Source organism: Ovis canadensis, chromosome 18 (assembly GCF_042477335.2).
Source record: "Ovis canadensis isolate MfBH-ARS-UI-01 breed Bighorn chromosome 18, ARS-UI_OviCan_v2, whole genome shotgun sequence".
NCBI classification, from domain to species: Eukaryota; Metazoa; Chordata; class Mammalia; order Artiodactyla; family Bovidae; genus Ovis; species Ovis canadensis.
The window spans coordinates 21,187,432-21,214,289 of NC_091262.1; positions in this window are offsets into that span (position 1 = coordinate 21,187,432).

The window sequence follows — 26,858 nt, forward strand, 5'->3', positions numbered from 1 at the left end:
CGTCCTGCCTCACTACAGTGACCTGTAGGTACCATTCTTGGGGTCAGGCTCTCAGCTTCATGAAAGGGAAGCACTACTGGATTCTAAGAAATACGCTCAGAAAGAGTGGACAAGCAGACCAATGCTACAGAATACAATTCAGAGAGCAGTCGGTGAATGATTGCAACTTTAATATATGCTGAAAGTGGACTTCCAAGCCAGCGTGTAATGAATGGTGCTGAAATAATTCGGTATCCAAATAAAATTAATCAAAATAGAGTAAAAGTAAAGCTAGTCCACTCTCTCATACCCTGACAACAAAATTCTAGACAAATCAAACTCCTATACAACTAAAACTTCACAAAAGCTTTAGAAGAACAGTAGAATATATTTCTAACCTTGAGAGTGGGAAAAGGATTTTATAAGAAAATAACTGTAAAAGCAAATGACTCCGTGTTACAATTATATCAGGGACACATATCAAACTCTCAGTGGCCCCACTGAAACCCTTTCCTTGGTTTGAGTGAACAAAGACATGTCAATTCTCTCTCTCCACAGATATGAGGTCCAACAACTTTCACTGAAAACCATCACTCACCACCTAATAATTTCAAAATCCTTCCCTGCCCTAGACATGGTCCATGGATGATAACCACTGATGTCCTCCACATTGATCTTATATCTCACATTGGACTAGAGCATCTTGGGGCCACAGAAAAGCTAAGATTAAATAACTTTTTAAAAACATTTCTATGTGTGCATGAGTGTGCTCATGTGTGTGTATATGTGTGTGAGCTCGTGTGTACACACAGCCATATGTCTGATGACACTTCAAATTGATAGCAGTCGTAATCCCGGAGAGGGCAGTTGAGGAGAGTGGTGAGTGGTCAAGAGGGACTTCAACTTTATCTGTATTGTTTCCACTTTTATAGCGACAATATATTCATGGATTACTTGGGTAATTAAAAATAAATGAAATTAACTATTCTCTAGTCTGTGCTGATTGAGTTTCTGCAACTTAATTTCCATCTGCCAATGAAATAAATCTGAAACCTTTCATCTGGGTTAATAGCCTAACTGAATGTGCTGCTCTGTTGGAAGAAAACCAAATTGTGAGGTACTATTCAGAGCTCTGTGCTCTGGATTGCTCATATGGTTCAGCATCTGTCTCTTGCTGCTCCCTCTTTCTAGATACGGACTCAGTGTGTAATATACATTTGTCCTGGTACTTTGACTTCCTGGCCCGGCTGACCTAAAGGCATAAGCAACAAAGCCAGCAACTTCCTGCCCTTCAAACAGGAGAGAATACACAGCCACCTGGTCCATTTCCAGCTGGAAGCAAAGCGCGGTAGGTAGGGTATTTATTCCTACTGTGAAATGAAAATGGTTCTCTATTTGGCTTCCCCAAATAAGCTGAAAAACCACTTTTCTGGTGCTCAGACAGCATCCTGGGGATATTTTGATAAAGTGGCAGTCATAAAATGAACAAGGAGCTTAGTCTTCACGTGTAATGTAACGCTGGCTGGAAGCACACAAGGCAAGGCATGGCAGTAAAGTCACAGGCCCCAAGCTTCTCCAGGTGTTTCCTCCGGGCAGTTTCCCACACTGCATTAATTAATAACCCCTTATGACACCTGTTTGGTGTTCTATAGACAATTCAAAGTGCTTCTATTCTGTCCTTGCCTCATTTTATGTCTGTCACATGCTCATGATTCTTGGTTACAGGCTTTGGAGCAGAAACAGCCTTTTTTTTTCTCCCACAGAAAGCTCAGAGTAGAGTTCAGGGAGGCAGATGCCTAAGCCAATGTTACAGCAGAGAAAATGCCCTGGGAGCAAGAAATACAGGAGCTGTGGGAGAGCAGAGCATTCGGGAGAGGTGGAAGAGAGCAGGGCTGCTTTAGGAAGAGGAAATGGCGCATGCAAAGGCACCGAGGCATGGAATTGCATCTTGGGTTTTGAGGAACATAAGTTACTGGGACAGGACGTGAACAGAGTGGAAGCTATGGGCAAATCAGGGAGCCGGGCGGTCTTGACCTGGAGACAAGGAGACGATTCAGTGGATTCTAATCAAGGAGGGGACTTCAACATACCTGCCCTGCAGGATAAAGAAACGATTGGAAAGAAGCAAGAGTGGAGACCGGGAGAACATGTAAGAAGCTATCTGAGCAATCTGCGGGAGTGAGGCAGCTCTAAGACAAAGGTCCTAGAAAAAAAAGGAAGATGCGCCTGAAGTGTCCTTTTCTGGCTCTCATAACAGAGACGCTGATGTGCGCCAAGTCGTTTCAGTCATGTCTGACTCTTTGTGACCCTGTGGACTGTGGCCTACCAGGCTCCTCTGTCCATGTGGTTTCTCAGGCAAGAATACTGAAGTGGGTTGCCACTTCCTCCTCCAGGGGATCTTCCCAACCCAGGGATCCAACCCACATCTCCTACATTGGCAGGTGGGTTCTTTACCACTGAGCCACCAGGGAAGCCCCAGCATAGACTGGAGAAAAAAAGACAAATTCATACTGAAGGAGTGATACGCTGGATCCTGCATACGTAAAGCTAACTAGCAAGCACTACATTTATTGAAAAGAGGAGGTGAGGTTGCCTAAGAGCTATCGAATGGACAGGATGAGGAAGGAGCTGGCTAGAGAATGTCTTACACCATAAAATAAATGTATTGGGATGACTAGGTGTTCCCCTGAAGATGAACAAAACATTGGATTCACACTTTGTACATTCAGTTCAGTTCAGTCGCTCAGTCGTGTCCGACTCTTTGCGACCCCATGAATCGCAGCACGCCAGGCCTCCCTGTCCATCACCAACTCCCAGAGTTCACTCAGACTCACGTCCATCGAGTCCGTGATGCCATCCAGCCATCTCATCCTCGGTTGTCCCCTTCTCCTCCTGCCCCCAATCCCTCCCAGCATCAGAGTCTTTTCCAATGAGTCAACTCTTCGCATGAGGTGGTCAAAGTACTGGAGTTTCAGCTTTAGCATCATTCCTTCCAAAGAAATCCCAGGGTTGATCTCCTTCAGAATGGACTGGTTGGATCTCCTTGCAGTCCAAGGGACTCTCAAGAGTCTTCTCCAACACCACAGTTCAAAAGCATCAATTCTTTGGCACTCAGCCTTCTTCACAGTCCAGCTCTCACATCCATACATGACCACAGGAAAAACCATAGCCTTGACTAGACGGACCTTATTTGGCAAAGTAATGTCTCTGCTTTTGAATATGCTATCTAGGTTGATCATAGCTTTCCTTCCAAGGAGTAAGTGTCTTTTAATTTCATGGCTGCAGTCACCATCTACAGTGATTTGGGAGCCCCCCAAAATAAAGTCTGACACTGTTTCCACTGTTTCCCCATTTATATCCCATGAAGTGATGGGACCGGATGCCATGATCTTCGTTTTCTGTATGTTGAGCTTTAAGACAACTTTTTCACTCTCCACTTTCACTTTCATCAAGAGGCTTCTTAGTTCCTCTTCACTTTCTGCCGTAAGGGTGATGTCATCTGCATATCTGAGGTTATTGATATTTCTCCTGGCAATCTTGATTCCAGCTTGTGTTTCTTCCAGTCCAGCGTTTCTCATGATGTACTCTACATAGAAGTTAAATAAGCAGGGTGACAATATACAGCCTTGACGTACTCCTTTTCCTATTTGGAACCAGTTTGTTGTTCCATGTCCAGTTCTAACTGTTGCTTCTTGACCTGAATACAGATTTCTCAAGAGGCAGGTCAGGTGGTCTGGGATTCCCATCTCTCTCAGAATTTTCCACAGTTTATTGTTATCCACACAGTTAAAGGCTTTGGCATAGTCAATAAAGCAGAAATAGATGTTTTTCTGGAACTCTCTCGCTTTTTCCATGATCCAGCGGATGTTGGCAATTTGATCTCTGGTTCCTCTGCCTTTTCTAAAACCAGTTCGAACATCAGGAAGTTCACGGTTCACGTGTTGCTGAAGCCTGGCTTGGAGAATTTTGAGCATTACTTTACTAGCATGTGAGATGAATGCAATTGTGTGGTAGTTTGCCTTAAAGCAAATCCAAGCTATATTAAAATGTTAAAAGCCAAAGAGTGAAATAACAAAAGTATTGTAAGAAACTGCAGAAGAAATTTTAAATGTAAGCTTGGGATATGGAAGATCTTTTTGAGTACGCCTCAAAAATATGAATCCCCAAATTAAAATGGTGATAAAGTTAATAAGATCTTCTTAAGTGAATAATGCAAAGAAATACAGGAAAACAATAGAATGGGAAAGACTAGAGATCTCTTCAGGAAAATTGGAAATATCAAGGGAACATTTCACCCAAGGATGGGAATGATAAAGGACAGAAATGGTAAGGATCTAAAAGAAGCAGAAGATATTAAGTAGAGGTGGCAAGAATACACTAAAGAACTGTACAAAAAAGGTCTTAATGACCCAGATAACCATGATGGTGTGGTAACTCATCTAGAGCCAGGCACTCTGAGTGTGAAGTCAAGTGGGCCTTAGGAAGCATCACTACGAACAAATTGACTGGAGGTGACAGAATTCCAGCTGAGCTATTTCAAATCCTAAAAGATAATGCTGTTAAAGTATTGCACTCAATATGCCAGCAAATTTGGAAAACTCAGTTGTGGCCACAGGATTGGAAAAGGTCACTTTTTATTCCAGTCTCAAAGAAGGGTAATGCCAAAGAATATTCAAACAACAGTATAATTGCAGTCATTTCACATGTTAGCAAGGTAATACTCAAAATTCTCAGGCTAGGCTTCAATAGCACATGAACCAAGAACATCCATATGTATAAGTTGGGTTTAGAAAAGGCAGAAGAACCACAGATAAAATTGCCAATGTTCACTGGATCATAGGAAAAACAAGGAAATTCCAGAAAACCATCTACTTCTGCTTTATTGACTACACTAAAGCCTTTGACTGTGTGGATCACAACAAACTGTGGAAAATTCTTAAAGAGATGGAAATACCAGAACACCTTACCTATTTCTTGAGAAACACGTATGCGGATCAAGAAGCAACAGTTAGAACTGGACATGGAACAATGGACTGGTTCAAAATTGGAATAGGAGTTATGTCAAAGCTTATTGGTCACTTTCTTTCTAGCTTCTATGAAGAGTACATCACACAAATTGCCAGGCTGAATGAAACACCAGCTGGAATCAAGTTTGCTGGGAGGAATATCAACAACCTCAGATATGCAGATGATACCACTGTAACAGCAGAGAGTGAAGAAGAATGAAAGAGCCTCTTGATGAGGGTGTAAGTGGAGAGTGAAAAAGCTGGCTTGAAACTCAACATTGCCTCTGGTCCTATCACTTAACGGCAAATAGAAGGGGAACAAGTGGAAACAGTGACAGCCTTTATTTTCTTGGGCTCCAAAGTCACTGCAGATGGTGATTGCAGCCATGAAATTAAAAGATGCTTGCTCCTTGGAAGAAAAGCTATAACAAATCTAGACAGCATATTAAAAAGTAGAGATATCACTTTGCTGACAAAGGTCTACATATCAAAGATATGGTTATTCCAGTAGTCATGTGCAGACATGAGAGTTGGACCATAAAGAAAGCTGAGCCCCAAAGAACTGATGCTTTTGAACTGTGGTGCTGGAGATGACTCTTGAGAGTCCCTCGGACTCCAAAGAGATCCAACCAGTCAGTCCTAAAGGAAATAAACTCTGAATATTCATTGGAAGGACTGAAGCTGAAGCTCCAATATTTTGGCCACTTGATGTGAAGAGCCAGCTCATTGGAAAAGATCCTGATGGGAAAGATTGAAAGCAAAAGGAGAAGAGAGCAGCAGAGGATGAATTGGATTGAATCACTGACTCAGTGGACATGAATCTGAGCAGACTCTGGGAGACGGTGAAGGACAGGGAAGCCTGGCATGTTACAGTCCATGTGGTCACAGGAGTTGGACATGACTTAGGGGCTGAACAACAACAAAAACAAATTTAATCTTACACAAATATAAATATTCCATGTAGATAAAAAATAGTCAAAATTTTAAAAATACAGGAGAAAATATTTGTAATTCATAGGACCAATTAGCAGCTAATTTCCAAAGTATATGATATCAGTGAAATAAAGACAAATGACCCAAATGGGAAAATTAGGAAAGATCATTGACAGACATTACATATTGGTATAACTTGCATAAAAGGTGGCCTGGCAACAGCTTTCAAAAAAAAAAAATCTAGACACTTTGTCCTGGAAATTCCATTTTAGACAGTTTTTCCTACAAATCAAATTTTATGTATGAGGAATATTGACCATGGATATTTTCAATGGGATTGTTTTTAACAGAAAATATTGGAGGAAACCTAGAGATGGTTTATGACTGGTGGAGTAGTGTTATAAATTATGAAACAGTTATACACTGGACTACTACATAGCCATTGTAAAGAACAGAGCAGCTTATACCCTTATATCTCCAAGATTCATTGTCAAATTAAAAAAAAAAATGACATCTAGAACAGTCATAGCTTGTGCCATAGAAAAAGGACAAATACTAAAAAGTGGTAATTTTGTTAAACCTCATTGGTAACCCAGAAAATGTAAATTAAAACATTAAGACACTAGCATTTTTTTAAAAATTACAAATTAAGTATATACACCATTGGTAAAGGTGTGGGTAAATGGCTCTTTTGTAGGTTATTAGTAGCAGTATAAACTGGTAATTTGAAGTATCCAAAGATATTCAAAATGCATTTGCTGGTTGACCAAGCAATTCTGTTTCTAGAAATTTAAATTATATGCGTATTCATATATGTTCTGCAAAGTGTGTAGAAGATATTAATTGCTTTATTACTTGAGTAATAGTACTCACTTTAGAATAGAATAGAAGCAAATTAAATGTCCATCAATGAAGAATGATTAAATAAATTATATTTTATGTACACCACGGGCAAGTCCAAAGTGCATGCTCTTAACATACACCGTCTCTCATTCTACGCTATCTTCACATATTCCTAATAACATTTTCTGAAATAGAACTCAATCTAGTAGTTAATCAATTAGCTCATCCATCCAATTATCCTTTCTTGCTTTATTTCACAATCACTCAATTAAACTAACTAGGAATCATGCCTTCTGTTACGTTCCCTAATGCTCAAGTGGTAAAGAATCTGCCTGCAATGCAGGAAACGTGGGTTTGATCTCTGGGTTGGGAAGGTTCCCTGGAGAAGGAAATAAAACCTACTCTAGTATTCTTGCCTACAGTCCATAGACTTGCAATTTGTCGGACATGACTAAGCATGCATGCACAACCTTCGAAGAAATATCTCCATCCTGCTTACTAAGATTAAATTTTTGGACTTCCTTGGTGGCTCAGCAGTAAATAATGCTGGTTCAGGAGGATCTCCTGGAGAAGGGCATGGCAACCCACTCCAGTCTTCTTGCCTGGAGAATCTCATGGACAGAGGTTCCTGGCGGGCTACAGTCCATGGGGTCATGAAGAGTCGGACATGACTGAAGCAACTGAGCAAGCATGCAGTGGATATTTGGATTTTTAAAGGATGTGGTCCTTGCCCTCAAAATAGCTTCAGGTGCATGTTTTATGAGCTTAATGTCACATCATTTATTATGCGGCAGATGCTCCAGTGTTGCAACACTAGTTGTAAACAAGTTTCTGCTGGAAATATCTTTCCTAGACAACTGGTGTAAAGTAGTTGAATCTAAATACTATTTTTGACCCAAATTATCAGCGTGACCTTGCACCAGTTGGTAAAACTCACTGAACCTTGGGTTCTTTGCTGTGTAATGGAGTGATGATACCAATTTTGCAATATCTAGGGGACGATTAAGCAAGATATGAACATGGCACATAAAAGAGGCTAAACAAATGTTTGGTTGAGGGAATTCCCTGGTGGTCCACTGGTTGGAACTCCATGCTTTCACTGCAGAGGACCTGGATTCAGTCACTGGTTGGGGAACTAAGATCCCACAAAACTAAATGGACAGCCAAAAATAAATAAATAAATAAATAAGTGTTTGTTTGAAGGGCTATCATCAAAGAACTTTCACTCTAGACAGTGAGAAGACAACTGACTAGATAACTGCAGAGCTGTGTAAAATATCCTGAGAGAGATAAGCACAGGTAGGCGTGACACTGAACAGGTTTGGGTTCTGGTTGGGCTTGGGTACCAGCCAATGGTGCACATCCATCGTGACCAGCAATGCTGATATGGGGCCCTGGATGCCCAGTGATGTCCAGACATCACTCCTTTCATGGTTGGATCCAGGGGAGCTGGTGAGGGATTGGGTGGGGGTTGGGGACAACCAGGCAGAGAGGTCAGGGCAGCCAGAGGTACAGGAAGGATTCGGAGGGTTGCTTAAGTGAGGCTAGTACAGTGGCTATTTTCTGCAGGAACAGAGTATTTTAGTGTTTTGACCATTAGATTAAAATATTACTAGTTAATGCTGGCTCTGTGGGAACACAGAGGAGAGACATTTATGCTAAGTACAGTCAAAGAACATTTCCTGGAGGAGGAAATTTACCAGAAAAGAAAATGTCTGGAAGTAGTAAATGAATTGAAACTGCATGCCCAAATCTTCCTCCTCCAAGTCTAATAAAAGGAACAACTAAAACAAAAAGTAAAAACAAAATCACAAAAATTTTACCAACAGTAGACAAATAAAGGACTTGAGCTAAAACCTCAACATCCAAAGCCTGGAGCCAAGGAAACAAATGGAAGACCCAGAGAGAGGAGAGACCTCACAAGACTGTTTCTCACCCAGCCCTTGAAAATTCCCACTATGTGTCCAGAACTTCAAAGAAGAGGGTCTCTTTAAAATTTCTTTATCTGAGAGAGACAAAGAAACAGATGTTGGGGGGGAAAAAGAGGTGAAACAGGAAAAGTAGGACATGAGAGCTACACAAGAAATTGAGGCTAATCTCAAGGGAGTGGGACCGTCACTTCCCCCATTTCACCCCACCGAGACGACATGAGCTCTGCTAAAGAATATGCCACAAATATTGGAGGGAGAGCAGAGCACGGGCACCCTTTAAAAGAGAAGACAGGAAAAGGAAAAGCAGCATCGCCTGCACTGCTCCTTAAGGGGTTTTCAGGGCGGAGGAAAGCAGGTGGAGTGGAACAGGAGACACCCATTCATCTGTGAATTACAGCTCAGTGGGAAATCAGCCACCCACGCGTTGTTATCAGAGCAAACAAAAGCCTGATTGGAATGGGACAAACCAGAGTCATTTGGAAAAGACATTCTGGCAATCTAGTCCAGCTACTTCAGATTATTCAGGTGAAAATGTGCTTTGTGTAGGAGTGGGGTGGAGGTAGGCAAAAGGAACACGACATGGAAAATAAGAGGATGTCAAGCAGAGGAGAACATGGATGGCAATTCTTAGCAATTGCTTTATGCTACAGAACAACTTAGTAAAAGTAAAAATTTGGGTTAGTTCAAGAGGAATGGATAAAACAGATAAATTAAAAAAAAAAAGTGTAACTAACAAAGCTAAGGACATAAGCCCACAAAATCGCTGCTGAACTCAAATATAAACTAGATATCAAACGTTAGAAGATACGCTACAGACTAGGGGACAACACTTGCAAGTCACTTATCTAATAAAGGACTTGTACACAGACTATGTGAAGAATACTCAAAACTCAACAGTAAGAAAACAAACACTTCAAGTTTAAAATGAGCTAGAGATTTACCCAAGTAAAATGAAAGCCTACGCTCACATAAAAATATACATGTGAACATCGATAGCAGCTTTATTTGTAATGGCCAGAAAGTGGAAAGCAACAGATGTCCCTTGCCTGAAGAACAGATAAACTACGGCACGTCCATAAAATGCAATAGTCTCAGTAATAAAAATGAACAAGCAAAATGGGGGTGAATCTCACATGTATTATGCTATATGAAAGAAACCAAAGCCCACTCACTGTTTAATTCTATTTATATAACATTCTGGAAAAAGCAAAACAACAGAGATGAAAAGTGGATGAGTAGCTGCCAGAGCCTGTGGGTGAGGGGTAAGCTAACTACCAAGAGACATGGAAACACTTCAGAGATGATGGGATGTTCTTCTTGCTTGTGGTGGTGGTTGTATTACTGTTTGTTAACTTGCAGAACTCTACACTAAAAAAGAGTGAATTTATGTAATATAAACTGTATTTTAATTAGACAATGGAAAGAATTTTAAAAAGTAAGAAAAAAAAAATGTAGAGAAACAAAAAAAACAGTTTGAAAATGAAATTAGTGATCCAAAGAAAATACTTAGCAATCTCAGAGAATGTATGCCATAAAGGCAAAAAGATTTAAATTTAGGAGACCTCCAATCTCCAGTTCCACATGCAAGGAGCTTGGAAGTCTCCCCTCAGTCCCAACGACAAGCAAAATGCTAAGCAAACTGAAAAGTCAATAACTCTTCTAAACTTTGTGTGAGAAGTGGGGTCACTGCCCGCGAAATTGGGGAGGCCAACAGGTGAGAGTCACAATTTATCAGAGCAAAAAGGCTTCAGCTGAAGCATCTGGGGAACCAAAGGTGAGGCAGAAAATCCTGAACTAGGGTTGATGACTTGCTGGAGGCTCAGAGAAGGCAATGGCAACCCACTCCAGTACTCTTGCCTGGAAAATCCCAGGAGTGGAAGAGCCTGGTAGGCTGCAGTCCATGGGGTTGTGAAGAGTCAGACACGACTGAGCGACTTCACTTTCCCTTTCCACTTTCATGCATTGGAAAAGGAAATGGCAACCCACTCCAGTGTTCTTGCCTGGAGAATCAGCCTGGTGGGTTGCTGTCTATGGGGTCGCAGAGAGTTGGACACGACTGAAGGAGCTTAGCAGCAGCAGCAGCAGCAGCAGTAGCAGCAGTGTGGACAACTCGGAGAGTTAAAAACTCCAGGGGGGATCCCAGTTACAGGGCACCCCCTACACTTCTCTAGGTTTTACCTCTGGGAACTTGACTATGATTTCATGATGAATATCAAAGAAAAATCTCCTCTTGTTTCTGGCAAGGGGAGGGCATGGGAGCCATTTGAAGTCTGTCAGACAGCTCTGTTCTAACAAGGCCAGGCCTTGAAAGAAACTATGTAACCAGATCCTTATATTCTGGGGTTTCTCCAGAGCCTAAGTGAGGCAAGGGGAGGGAAACGCTCAACTCCAGCCTGCCTTAGTCATCCTGTCCCTCTCAAGGGAGGAGGGGGTTCACTCTGCAGAGGCATACGCTCACTGAGGGCCTGAGACCTCAGCCTAGGGTTATAGAGCTTCTCCCTCAAACCACACCACTCTGCAACATTAGTAAAGGTATTGTTACAGCAGTTTCTTTAACCCAGTACACCATGTCTGTCTATCAGGAAAAATTACAAGGCATGCTAATAGGCAAACAAGCAAACACAGTTTGAGGAAATACAGAAAACATCACAATCACACAGAATCCAATAACCAGGGTTACTGGAATTATCAGACTGAGAAAACAGCTGTGATCAGTATGTGAAGAGCTTAAATGGATAATGGGGACTGCATGCAAGAACAGACGGGCAATGTAAGCAGAAAGATAAAAAATTCTTAGAAAAACCTAGAGATAATATCCTAGAGATTTAAAAACAAACAAACAAAAAAACCCCACACTGTAACAGAATGCCTTTGATAGGCTTATTAATAGATTGGACACGGTTGAAGCAAGAATCAGTGAATTTGAGGATATATCAATAGAAACCTCCAAAGCTGAAAAGCAAAGAGGACAAAGATGGAAAAAAAAGAAGACTATGCAAGAAATGAAGAACAATTGGAAAAGGTATAGTGCTAGGTAATGAGAATACCAAAAGGAGATGAAACAAAGCAAGGACCAGTGGAAATATTTCAAATATTTCAAATTAATATGAAACCTCAAAGTACAGATGCAGAAAGCTCAGAGAGCACCAAGAAGACAAATGATAAAAATAAAACCATCCCGCTACATCTAGGCATGTCACATTCAAACTACAGAAAAATCAAAGATAAAGGAAACATCCAGAAAAATCCAGAGACAAAACATATCTTACCTCTAAAAGACTAAAGAATTATATCTGACTTCTCAGAAACCATGCAAGCAACAAGAGTATGACTTGCCATATGTAATGTATTGAAAGAAAAAACCCAACGAACACACAATTCTGTGCCCTGCAAAATTATTCTTCAAAAATGAAAGAGATATAAAAACTTTGTCAGACAGAAACTGAGAGAATTTGTTGCCAGTAGACATGCCTTGCAAGAAATGTTAAAAGAAATTCTTTCGAGGAAAGGGAAATATCTTGGCCAGAGTTTCAGATCTATATAAAGTAAGAAAAAAAAAAAAAAACTGAAGAAGAAACAAGTGAAAATAAAATGAAAAAATATGCTTACATATGCATATATAAGGAAGGGGTTAGGTTTATTATAAGGGACTTACACTACCCATGAAATAGTATAGTGTTATTTGAAAGTGAACTTGGATTACTTATATTGTAAGTGTATATTGCAAACTCTAGAGCAACTACTAACTCTTTTTTTGAGCATAACTGTTACTCTAAGAAAGGAGAGAAAATATAATCATATAAAATGATCAGCTAAAACCACAAACACTAGAGAAGGAAAAGAAGACATCAATAGAAACAAAGAGCAGAATGGCAAGCAGAAAACAGTAACAAATATGGTAGATGTTAATCCAACTATGTCGATAATTACTCTAAACCATAATGGCCTGAATATGTCAATTAAAAAATAGAGATTTTTAAGAGTGGATCAAAAAAACAAGAACCAACATTATGTTGTCTATAAGAAATTCACTTTCAATATGAAGACACAAATGGGTTAAAAGTAAATGGATGGAGAAAGACATGCTATGCTTACACAAATTAAAAGAGAGCAGGGGTGGCAATCTCAATTTCAGATAAAACAGATTTCAGAGCAAGGAAAGTTGTCATTATTCATGATAAAAAGGGACATTACATACTGATAGAGGGGTCAATTCTCCAAGAAGATATAATGATATTAACATGTATGTGCTTAGCAACACAGCATCAAAACATGTGAAAGAAAAACTAATGGAAATGCCAGGAGAAATAGATGAATCCAATCTTACAGTTGGAGACTTCAACGTACCTGCGTCAGAAATGGACAGATCCAACAGGCAGAAAATCGGTAAGAACATAGTTGAACTTAGCACCATCATCAAAACACTGAATATAACGAACATCTATAGACGAATCCAATAATAACAGAATACATATTCTTCTCAACATCCCATGAAACTTTCACCAAGATAGGTAATATTCCGGGGCATAAGATAATATACCTTAGCTAGCGAAAAAAAAAAATATATAAATCATACAATGATTGTTCTCAACCACAGTAGAATTAAGCTAGAAATCAATAACAGAATGATAACTGGAAAATCCTCAAATATATTGAGATGAAACAACATGCTACAAATAACACAAAAGTCAAAAGAAATCTCAAGAGAAATTATTTAATAAACCATTGTGAACTAAATGAAAATGAAAATATAATTTATCAAAATTTGTGGGATGCAGTGAGAGCAGTGATTTTAGGGAAATTTATTCCTTGAATGTGCATGTGTTAGAAAAGAAGAAAAGTCTAAAATCAATGATCTAAACATCTACTTTTGGAAACTAAGAAAGGCAAATTTAATATAAAATAAGCAGGAAAAAATAAAACAGATTAATTCCTTGAAAGACACAATTTGCCAAAACTCACACAAAAAGAAATAGACAATCTGAATAAGAGTGTGTCTATGAAAGAAACTGAGTCAACAGATAATAATCTTCCCAAACAGAGAGCATCAGACCAGATGGGTTCACTGGTGAATTCAACCAAACATTTTAAGAAGAAATAATATGTTACAGAGTATAGCAGCAGAGGGAACGCTTCCTAACCCATTCAATGAGGCCAGCATCACTCTAACATCAAGACAGAGAAGAGACATGGAAAAACTAGAGATTGATATCTATACTGAACATAGATTCAAAAAGCTTTAACAAAATATTAGTAAATCAAATGCAACAATAAATTTAAAAATCATATGCCACAATGAAGTGGGATTTGTCCCAAATATGCAAGTCTGGTTTAACTTTCTCCAACACTCATTCAAGATAAAACTATAAGTAAGATAGGAACAGAGAAGAATTTCAAGTTGATAAAAAAAAAATCTACAAAAAACCCCTTACATTTAACATCATACTTAACGGTGAGATACTTGCGGCTTTCCTACTAAGATAAAATTCAAGGCAAAGATGCGCCTTCTCACAACTCATCTTCAACGTCGTACTGGAAGTTCTATAGAGTTCTAGATCAGTTTACTGTACTCCTGAGGCTAGCGAGAGTCCCTTGGACTGCAAGGGGATCCAACCAGTCCATTCTGAAGGAGATCAGCCCTGGGATTTCTTTGGAAGGACTGATGCTAAAGCTGAAACTCCAGTCCTTTGGCCACCTCATGCGAAGAGTTGACTCATTGGAAAAGACTCTGATGCTGGGAGGGATTGGGTGCAGGAGGAGAAGGGGACGACAGAGGATGAGATGGCTGGATGGCATCACTGACTTGATGGACGTGAATCTGATGGACGTGAACTCCGGGAGTTGGTGATGGACAGGGAGGCCTGGCGTGCTGCGATTCATGGGGTCACAGAGAGTCGGACATGACTGAGCAACTACACTGAAACTGAAACTGAGGCTAAAATAGTGTTGTAAACCAACTATACTTCAAATTTTTTTTATACTTCAATTTTTAAAAAATGAAAAAAAATATGGATCTAAACATGCACTTTACATCCTTGATTAGAAATGGATTGAAGGAATTCCCTGGAGATCCAGTGGTTAAGATTCTGTGCTTTCACCTCCAAGGACCTGGGTTCAGTCCCTGGTTGGGGAACTAAGATCCCACAAGCGACATGGTGGCCAATAAATAAATAAATAAATGGATCATAAGCAGAACTGTAAAACACAAAAGTGTAAAACTCCTCTAGAATAATATAGTGGAAAATCTGCTAGATGACCTTGGATTTAGCAATGTCTTTTTAGATATGATACCAAAAGCATGATCCACTGAAGAAAGAATTGGTAAACTATGCTTCAATAAAATTAAAAGTTTCTGTCTGCAAAAAAAACACTCTCAAGAGAGCAAAAAGACAAATTACTGACTGAGAGAAAACATTCACAAAACATACGTCTGACAAAACATGTCTTGGTTACACACATGGTGATCCAAAGTATGTAAAGAGGATGGTTATCCAAAACATATCAAAAGGTCTTAAAACTCAAAATTAAGAAAATGATTACCCAATTTAAACAATGGACCAAGGGCCTTAGCAAACACTTCACCAAAGAAGGTGGACTATGGCAAATGTACATATGTAAATGTGCTCCACAGCATGTGTCGTTAGGGAAATGCTAAGTGAAACAACAATGGGATGCCAGTACATGTCTATTAGAAGGGCCCAAGCCAGGACCTTGATGGCACCAAATGCTGTGAAGATGCAGAGCAACAGAAACTTACTCATTACTGGTGGAAATGCAAAAATGGTACAGCCACTTTGAAATATAGCTTGGTGGCTTCTTATAAAGCTAAACAGACTCTTACTACAAGATCCAGCAATCATTTGTAATCTGTCCAAAGGGATTGAAAATTTATGTCCTCACAAAAACCTGCACAATAATGTATATAAAAACCGTTCATAATTGCCAAAAATTTGGAAATAACCAAGATGTCCTTCAGTAGATAAACGAGTAAATAAACAGATACATATAGACAATAGAATATTAATCAACACTAAAATTAGATGAGTTGTGAAGCCATGGAAAGACATAAAGAAAATGTAAATACATATTACAAAGTGAGGGAAACCAATTTGAGAGGGTTACATCCAGTACTTTGGCCACCCCATGCAAAGAGTTGACTCATTGGAAAAGACCCTGATGCTGGGAGGGATTGGGGGCAGGAGGAGAAGGGGACGACCCAGGATGAGATGGCTGGATGGCATCACCGACTCGATGGACGTGAGTCTGAGTGAACTCCGGGAGTTGGTGATGGACAGGGAGGCCTGGCGTGCTGCGATTCATGGGGTCGCAAAGAGTCAGACACGACTGAGCGACTGAAATGAACTGAACTGAACTGAACTGACATACTATATGATTCCAACTATTTGACTTTTTGGAAAAGGCAAAACTATTGTAGACAGTAAAGTCTATGGTTGCCAGGGAATTGGTCAGGGCAGGGAGAGATAATTAGAGCGAGCATAAAGAATTGTTTAGGGCTGTGCAAGTACTCTGTATGGGCTGCGGCTGCTGCTGCTGCTGCTAAGTCACTTCAGTCGTGTCTGACTCTGTGTGACCCCATAGATGGCAGCCCACCAAGCTCCTCCATCCCTGAGATCTCCAGGCAAGAACACTGGAGTGGATTGCCATCTCCTTCTCCAACGCATGCATGCATGCTAAGTCCCTTCAGTGTGTCTGACTCTATGCAACCCTATGGACAGCAGCCCACCAGGCTCCCCTGTCCATAGGATTCTCTAGGCAAGAATACTGGAGTGAGTTGCCAGCATTAGTCCAAACCCATAGAATGTACCAGCCAAGAGTGAACTCTTATTTAAGCTATGGCCTGTGGGTGAGGACAGTGTGTCAATGTAGGTTTATAAATTGTAACAAATGTACCCTCTGACGGGGCTTGTTGATAATGGGGGAGGCTATTCCTGTATGTGATAGGGGGCAGAAGATGAATGGGAAATCTCTGGACCTTCTTTAGTTTGCTGTGAACCTGAAAATGTTCTAAAAAAATCACTTAAGAAAATTAATTTAAAAATATTAGGAGAGAAACTAGTACATTATATAGAAATTATTCAACTAAGGTTAATGCAAGCCTCTGAAACAAAAAACCCCAAAATAGATACATTAAGATGGAAAAATGGATATAATTAACACAAGATAACATAGATTATGAGAAATTTTTTTCTGAAATAAAGAATAACTTACCATGTATGTTTTTTAAAAAGTTCCAGAACAATTAAAATAGAGACCTACCCCATATGAACTTCATAAACAGATTTTTATTTCCTTTTTCATAATCCAGGCAGAAAAGTAAAACTCTTTTCTACAAAGGAAAAAAAAAAAAGTGAACTATCCTCAGAGTTTTCTACAATACCAGAAAAATGTGGAGAGTTAGGCAAAAGGATCATTCCAAACTGTTATACATGGTCAAGTTGCCATTAAAACCTAAAGGTAATAAACAGACACTGTCAAACATTAAAGAATACAGAGAATATCTTATGAACCATTTCAGAAAAGTAAAAGCAAAACAAAGACAACAAAATCTCTGTATAACTAATGTCTAACTGAGAGGTTTAAAAAAAACGGAAAGAAATCAGGATAAAATGACTTGTATTGAACACTAAATCCATTTAAATATAAAGCTCATTATTAATAATCATAAGAATCATAGATACAGATGATTTTGCCAACATTATCAACTTGAAAATCATTTGAAAATTCTAAAATAACAAAAACTTGTCAGTGGCAGTAGTGATATTACCAATAAAAATCTTGCAGTAGCGTTCAATAGCCCCAGTCTAAAACTGAAGCATAAGACTTTTTAAAAATGACTTTTACCTTTATTTTTTCCCCTTAATCCCCACTTTTGACTTTAGAGAGATCTTTTTAAAAATTACACTACTTGTGATAAAGAAGCGTTTAATTCAAAGTGAAGCTCCCTTCTGTTAGTCCTTTCATTTCCAAAAGGGAGCTTTCCAGGTGGCTCAGTGGAAAAGAATCCGCCTGCAGGAGACATAGGATACGTGGGTTTGATCCCTGGGTTGGAAAGATCCCCTGGAGAAGCAAATGGCAACCCACTCCAGTATTCTTGCCTGGGAAATTCCCATGGATGGAGGAGCTTGGTGACCTACAGTTGATGGCATCACAAAAGAGTTGTATACAACCTAGAGACTAAACACACACATAATAAAATACAGTAATTTTAATACAGTCTATAAAATGATCCAATGTTTCTGATCAGCTAGCTACTTTCCAGCTTTGCATATGCATAAAAAGATGCCTGTTGGGACCTTCTCTGGTTCCCCAGTAGTTAGCACTCCACACTTCCAATGTCGGGGGTTTGAGTTTAATCCCTTAATGGGGAACTAAGATCTCATATGCCTTGCAGTCTGGCAAGAAAAAAAAAAGCCTGTAGTAATAATAACAATAGTGTGTGCTAAGTCACTTCAGTCATATCCGACTCTGTGCAACCTATGGACTGCAGCCCGCCATCCTCCTCTGTCCATGGGATTTTCCAGGCAAGTGTATGGGAGCGGGTTGCCATGATCTCCTCCAGGGAATCTTCCTAACCCAGGGATTGAACCATTGTCTCACTGCTAGCACCACCTGGGAAGCCTAATAACATAATACTAAGAGCAATAATATTTATTATTTAGTGTATGTCAAGCAAAATTCCAGGTGTTTTATGTGGCTTAGCTCATGTGTATCAATCCTTCAGTGAAGGTACTATCGTTATTATCATCGCCACTTACAAATGAGGAGACTGAGACACAGTTGTGTCCATGGACAAACATGAACGGACCAGGAAGCATCTGAAAGCCCCAAACTGAGCGGCCTCCCTATGATTAGTGGTAGCCAATTCTAGAAGGATTTTTTTTTCCTAGTTATATCTTTGAGCATACTTTTTCAAATATTAGTTGAATTCTTTCAATGCAGTGTATTAGTTTAAACAAAACAAATAATTTTTCTTTAAAACTTTCATAAAGAGTTTCATAAAGGAGAAGAGGTAAACTAGGAGGTAGAAATGTTTTGCTTCTTTGAATTATCTGTATTTTAACTTTTATTTTTTTTAATATTGAAGAAAAATCAGTGTTTGAATCAAAGATAGATTGACTCTCTTTTAGGCAGACAAGCCAAACATCTATTTTTCTGTGAGTTCAACATATCTTTTAATTTTTATATTTATGGCACTTTGATCTCTGGAGTTCAGCCCTGGGTGTTCTTTAGAAGGAATGATGCTAAAGCTGAAACTCCAATACTTTGGCCACCTCATGAGAAGAGTTGACTCATTGGAAAATACTCTGATGCTGGGAGGGATTGGGGGCAGGAGGAGAAGGGGATGACAGAGGATGAGATGGCTGGATGGCATCACCAACTCGATGGCCATGAGTTTGAGTGAACTCCAGGAGATGGTGATGGACAGGGAGGCCTGGCGTGCTGCAATTCATGGGGTCGCAAAGAGTCAGACATGACTGAGCGACTGAACTGAACTGAACTGTTCTCTTGACTATTAATTTCTCCCAAAGTCATTGCTTGGAAATACACTAATTACTGATTTTTCTTAAAGTGCTTTGGGATTGAGCAACAAAGGGAGTGCTGCATTTAAAGAATGAATACAGATCATTACAGTGAAATAAAATTGGAAGGAAAATGTACCTATGGGGGAAAAGATATTATTTATAAATAACTGTATTTGTAAGAACTAATATAGGGTCTTTATAAACTTCATTATGGGATGCTTATACAAAGCTTGTCACCAAGCTCTCTGTTCCTCTCAACTAATCCTACCAAGAAAATTTACAAGATACTCAGACTAGAGATAATGGCCCTAAATACAAATTATTTGATTGTTTAAAAATAATATTCTATGATTTTTTAGGCTTGGGGCCCCTTAATTAGCATGATTTCATGTCTCAGACTGTGAATGCAATATATTACTTTTAAATCTGTTATATTATGGGTTTACAGGGTCCCTTGATATCCCACAGGGTACTAGTTCCAAGACCCTGCACAGATACCAAACTTTGAGATTCTCAAGTCCCTTATGTTAAAATGAAAGTCACTCAGTCGTATCTGACTCTTTGTGACCCCATGGATTGCAGTCTGCCAGGCTCCTCTGTCCATGGAATTCTCCAGGCAAGAAGAGTGGGTAGCCATTGCCTTCTCCAGGGGATCTTCCCAACCCAGGGATTGAACCCAGGTCTCCTGCACTGCAGGCAGATTCTTTACCATCTGAGCTGCCAGGGAAGCCTCAGAATACTGGATTGGGTAGCTTATCCCTTCTCCAAGGGATCTTCCAAAACCAGGGATTGAACTGGGGTCTCCTGCACTGCAGGCGGATTCTTTACCAGGTGAGCTACCGGGGAAGCCCATGACATCACTTATGTAAATGGATGGTATTTGCACAGAACTTATACACACCCTTTCATGTACTTTGAATCATTTCTAGATTACTATTACTGCTTATTACAACTTAAAAAATGCAATGTAAGTAGTTTCTGGGTGTGGTGAATTTTAAGTTGTGCTTTGTGGAGCTTTCTGGACTTGTTTTTACTGAATATTTTCCATCTGTGATTGGTTGAATCCTCAGAGTGGAGTCCTTGGTTAAGGAGGGCTGACTCTTTACAAAGTAGTATATGAGCTCTTCAATTAGCTCAGTATCAAATGGGAGGCAGAAGTATGCAGTGACCAAGAGCTTAGGCCCTGGAGCTAGACCGTCGTGGGTGAAAGGTTCAGCCTCCCCACTAATAAAGCTTTATAAGCTAGCTTTTAGTATCCTTGTCTGTAGAGCGGGGACACTGTAGAGTGGTATGCTGTGGCTATACCAACGAGTTGTTGAAAGGGTTAAACAATTTTGTGTGTGCAGAACAAACTGTAGTACTTGCCACACAGTGTGCCTTCAGTAAATCTGCGCTATTACAGCTACTTCCACTTGACAGATGAGGAATCTGGGGATCAGATTCCCTAAGGACTTAGGCCAAGTCTTGGGGTCTCAGCAGGATGACCTGGTTGAAAACTATCACTTAATATGTCCTGTACATGCCTCTTGATTTGAAAACATCAGTGACTTTCATCAGAAAGATCTGTGATATGTGTTTACTAGCCTTATACATATTTACACAAACAATAAACATATCAATGAAATACTTTCATCATATGAAAGTGGCTGGATGGATTATCAAGAAATTTGGGAGTATACATTTACTCAAAATACAGGCTATCTAGTGAGCAGGAAGTGATATTTATGGGGGGGGGGGGTGTTGAACTCATTTCAGAGCAGCTGAGACAGAAGGAAGTTTATCAAATTTGTGGTTTGAGTTTTGAAACAACTTAAAATATAGCCTCTGGAATAGAAAAAAATTCTTTCAGTTTTTTGTTTGTTTGTGTGTTTGTTTGTTTTAAAGGAACTCCTCCAAAGGACTGGTTTGTCCTCTAGGTAGGCTGACACTAGGGCTTCCCTTGTCGCTCAGTTGGTAAAGAATCTGCCTGCAATGTAGGAGACCCAGGTTCGATCCCTGGGTCGGGAAGTTCCTCTGGAGAAGGAAACGGCAACTCACTCCAGGATTCTTGCCTGGAGAATCCCATGGTGGGCTACAGTCCAAGGGACAGTAAAATTGACATTGGGAGAAGAAGGGGACAACAGAGAATGAGATGGTTGGACGGCATCACTGACTCGATGGACGTGAGTTTGAGTAAGCTCTGAGAGTTGGTGATGGACAGGGAGGCCTGGTGTGCTGCAGTCCATGGGGTCACAAAGAGTCAGGCACGACTGAGCGACTGAACTGAACCTAACCAAGGGATAGTAAGAGGGCTGCTGTGACTGCTGACTGGCCTACCTTGTCCTTGCACAGAGGAAAAGAACAGTGGTTTCACATACAAGCCTAGATGGGAAGTCACAAGGGCAGACCCCACAGAGAGCAGGTGTTGGTCTTGGCCTGGCAGGGATTTAGCTGGTAAATGATGGAACTGGGCACCTTGGGGAGGCTGGCTGGAAACAATAATAGTAACAGCTCATACATTGAGGGGTCAACCTTGGGATTCCTGTCCCTATTCCATACATGCATAGACCCCTCCCATCCTGACAACTGGCCAATGAAGTAAATATAATTATCTAGTTATCCTGGTGAGAAAACAGAGGTTTTAAGCAATGGATCACTTTTCCCAAGGTGACATCTGTAAAAGAAGAGGCAGCAGACAGACCAAAATCTGCCTGAAGATGTCCTCTATGCTCTTAGCCATAAAATTTTAAGTCCCTGCTCCACCAGTGTCTAAATGTGCAATCTTAACAATGGCCTTAACTTTTCTATCAATCAGTTTCTTTGTTCCTAAAATGGGCAACATAATAGTATCATCTTGGCAGGGTGTTAGCAATGGCCTTAACTTTTCTATCAATCAGTTTCTTTGTTCCTAAAATGGGCAACATAATAGTATCACCTTGGCAGGGTGTGTAATAAGTGTGAAGGCGGGTGTGCATCCATGCTTGGTCGTGTCTGACTCTTTGAAACCCCATGGAATATATAGCTTGTCAGGCTCCTGTGTCCATGAAATTTTCCAGGCAACGATTGTGGTGTGGGTTGCTTTTTCCTTATCCATGGAATCTTCCCAACTGAGGGATTGAACCCATGTCTCCTGCATTGGCAGGTGGATTCTTTACCACTGAACCATCTGGGAAGCCCAATAAATGTTAAATGAGTTAATAAATATAACGCCCTAGATGATGCAGTGCACAAGCCCCCAAAATACCAGCTATAGTTATTGTGATTATCATTGTGTTATGCTGTCCTTCTTTTATACTCCACAAAGCAGCTAGAAGACAGTGGATGATCAAAAAAAGAGAAAATTTAATTGAGTTTTCAAATTAAATACTGGTTTTGAAAATTACACAAGGCCCTTAATTCAAGATTCCATAACCAGAAAAACGTCCTATGAGTCTCTGATTCCCACATCCAAATGATGAATGGCAAAGCTCAGAGTAAGGGTGTGGCTTGCAAGCAGGAAATGGCAACTTGTTTGCAAAGAAAGGAGACTCCTGGAGGATTTCTAATGGCAGCCTGCTTGGTGACTACGTTGGTCCCTCCCCACTCCTCTGCTGGGCTATTTGTCTTCTATTGAAGGTCACTAAGGACTTATGACAAACAGGAACATTCTCACTAAGCAGGGAGGTGCAGGCCCTGTGCATATGACATCTCTTGATTGAGCTAAACTGATGACTCAGGCAATGTTTTGGTTCAGGTAGACAACTTCTCTGATGGTTGTTTTTGTTGTTATTTTCATGAATAAACAAGGAGTGTTTTAGATAAAGTGCCTTATACTCCTCCTTGTGTTGATGTCCCCACTTCTTTACCTGACCAAAGTACCGACTTTGGAAATTTCAAAATTTCATTTTGATGGACATGTTGCAGGAAGGTGAACCCCTTCCAGGGCTGGAAACTGGGCTTTTGTCTAACACTCGGAAATGAATTGTCCAAGGAGACACATGTGCTGACAAAGCAAGTGATTTTACTGGGAAAGGGCACCTGGGTGGAGAGCAGTAGGGTAAGGGAACCCAGGAGAACAGCTCTGCCGCGTGGCTCGCAGTCTCAGGTTTTATGGTGATGGGATTAGTTTCTGGTTGGTCTTTGGCCAATCATTCTAATTCAGAGTCTTTCCTGGTGGCGCACGCATCACTCAGCCAAGATGGATGCTAGCGAGAGGGACTCTGGGAAGTGGATGACACACGGTATCTCCTTTCGACATTTCCCGGACTCTTCTGGTTGGTGGTGGCTTATTAGTTCCATATTCCTGTCATAAAACAACTCATGCAAATGGTTACTCTGGTGCCTGGCCAGGGCGGGAAGTTTCAATCAGTGTGCTTCCCCTAACAGACATGCCGGGAGAGTGGTGGATTCCTACTTCCTGGGACAGAGCTTCTGTGCTTGGGACCCTTCCAGATCTTGCCCTAGGTATCCCTTCATCTTGGTACTAAACCCACCTTGAGTATTCTCATCTGATCAGCAGCAAAGCCCATCTACTGCCAGAACCATCTACCATCAGGTTGTGGTAAAGGAGAGATTCCAGCATTTATTGCAAGGCACCAAGCAAAGAGTATGGGCAACTGATGCTCTAAAGTCCAAAATTCCCGAAGGCTTTCAGTTCAGTTCAGTTCAGTTCAGTCGTTCAGTCGTGTCCAACTCTTTGTGACCCCATAAATCGCAGCACGCCATGCCTCCCTGTCCATCACCAACTCCCAGAGTTCACTCAGACTCACGTCCATCGAGTCCATGATGCCATCCAGCCATCTCATCCTCTGTCATCCCCTTCTCCTCCTGCCCCCAATCCCTCCTAGCATCAGAGTCTTTTCCAATAAGTCAACTCTTCACATGAGGTGGCCAAAGTACTGGAGCTTCAGCTTCAGCATCATTCCTTCCAAAGAAATCCCAGGGCTGATCTCCTTCAGAATGGACTGGTTGGATCTCCTTGCAGTCCAAGGGGCTCTCAAGAGTCTTCTCCAACACCACAGTTCAAAAGCATCAATTCTTCGGTGCTCAGCCTTCTTCACAGTCCAACTCTCACATCCATACATGACCACTGGAAAAAACATAGCCTTGACTAGACGGACCTTATTTGGCAAAGTAATGTCTCTGCTTTTGATCAGGGTAGGATTTTTAAAGCCAAGGTGAAGAAGAGGGTAATGCGGTATGTGATCAGTTCATGGTGATCTTTCTGACTGATTGGTGGTGATGTAATAGGATGGTGTTTTGGGAATCTCAATTATCAATTTTATGGCTCAATTCAGTCTGGGATCCATGTGCTTGTGGTCAGCATGCTATCAACTTTCTGTCTGGTGAGAGTTTAGTATCTGCCAAAAAACTCAAGGGTGTGGTTCAAGACATTATCTATATAGCCTTTGAGGAGGAACTAGAAGTCCTTGACTTTGTTTTAAGGTTTAACTATTATTATTTTGTCATGTTTGACCCTTTTTCATTGTTTCTGTTTTTGATCAATTTTCCAATGAAATGTGTTCTTTGGAACTTGAGGAAGACCTCAGAAGCTAAAGACTTCCTATGAACAAGAGGCAGGGGAGGGACGGGGGGTGGGGATCAGTCTATTCCTGGGAAGGCCTCACAGGAGGGTTCTTCTCAGTTTCAACCTGGAAATTCATTTGTTTCTTTTATTACCTCCTTTATAATAAACCAGTAAATGTGTTCCTCTGAGTTCTGTGAGCCATTCTAGCAAATTATTGAACTCAAGAAGAGGGTCTTGGGAGCACTAATCTGTAGCCATTTGGTCTTGAGTACAGGTGGCAGCTTGGGATTGGCAAATGCCATTTGAAGTAGAGGCAGTATTGTGGGGCTGGGTCCTCAGCCTGGGGGATCTGATACTATTTATAGGTTGTTGTTGTTCAGTTGCTAAGTCGTGTCTGACTCTTCGGGACCCTATGAACTGGAGTACGCCAGGCTTCCCCGTCCTTCACTATCTCCTGGAGTTTGCTCAAACTCATATCCATTGAGTCAGTGAGACCATCCTGCCCCCCTCTTCTCCTCCTGCCTTCAATCTTTCCCAGCATCAGGGTCTTTTCCAATGAATCAGCTCTTTACATCAGGTGGCCAAAGTATTAGAGCTTTAGCATCAGTCCTTCCAGTAAATATTCAGGGTTGATTTCCTTTAGGATTGACTGGTTTGATCTCTTTGCAGTCCAAGGGACTCTTAAGAGTCTTCTCCAGCATTTAAAGGCAGCAAAACTGAATTGAATTGTAGGACACCCAGCTGGTGTTGCTGAAAGTGTGAAAAAACCAATGTACACTAGGTGACATGTTCTAAGCATGATAGTAGCATGAAAATAAAGGAGAAACACACAGGCAAGTTTTCCAATACAGGGTTTCAAAGTAGTTTCATGAGTGTAAAAGAAAACCAATGATAAAGAAGAGTTCAGAGCAATAGTATCAAATTGGCTCAATGACAAGCCTTATCACTATCACTCTGAGCATCAGGGCCAATAAGACATCTAAAATGGAGAGGAAGGTGAGTAGATGGAGAAAGAAAGAAGGAAACTTCATAGTTTAATTTTTCCCAAAGGAAGGCTCAGGTAATGGAAAATCAGCAAATCAAAGAGTTTTTTAAGTCCTCGCTTTGTGGAAATATCATTATGTTTGTGAAACTCAATTACTTCTCTGCCTGTGTCAGCCTTTCTTCTGGATCTAAAGTGGACTCTTCTTCTAGTTTATCCTGAAGGTGGACAATGCCTGTTTAGCAACAGGCCTTATGAGCAGGCCATCCTCGCCTACACACTAGCCTACACACTAGTTGAACCAGCCTTTTTGGATGAGTAATGGAGGTGGCTGGATTCTGCACAATTATAGGTTACTGAGTGCACTGTGTTATGCCACTTGGGAGTTTCTTTCCCATGACAGCGGGCACACCCACTCACTTGATCCTTTGCTTTAGAAACAGCCAAATGTATGAATCAGTTTCTGCAGCCTAGAGCCCCGTGGACAATGGTTGGTATCCAGGTGAACTTGAGGCAACTGGCCACCTTCATCACCTAGAATGTCCCCTTAGTGTCCTGTCTAGGTTTCTTTCCCTTTTGCCTCTGCTGAAACTATTAATACCTGCTTCAGTCCAGTCTCCACAGAACTCTAAATTCAAATGTGGCCTTGCCTCCTTCTGCTCTGACCTGTCTGTCACCTTTCCAGGCCAGTATTTCTCCGCCTCAGGCGCTGCGCTCCCGCAGGCTGCCTGCAGTTCTCATGTTCATCGCTTTATTTACAATCCTGCCTCTTCCTGGAATGCTTCCCTCATTCATCACCATCAGGCCAGGTCACACTTATCATTCAGGTATGTACTCAGGCATGACACTCTCCAGGAAGCCTTCCTTAAACACCTGGATTCCTCCCCTGACACGCGGGCATGGGTCTCTGTCAGCACCAATCTCAAGATTATGTGCCCATCTCCTGGAGGTGAAGTCCCTTCGGGCAGGGCCCTGGTCTTACCTGATTCTGTGCAGATCTGACTCAGCATGTGCTCATAGACATTCAGTGAATGTCTGTCGAACTGACCTGGTTCCCGACTCCCGTGGCTCTGCTCAGATGTTAGGATCAGATTCTCATCAACATCTCTCTCTCTCTTTGTCACAGAAACCAGTACTCGAGAAACGAAGCGCCAC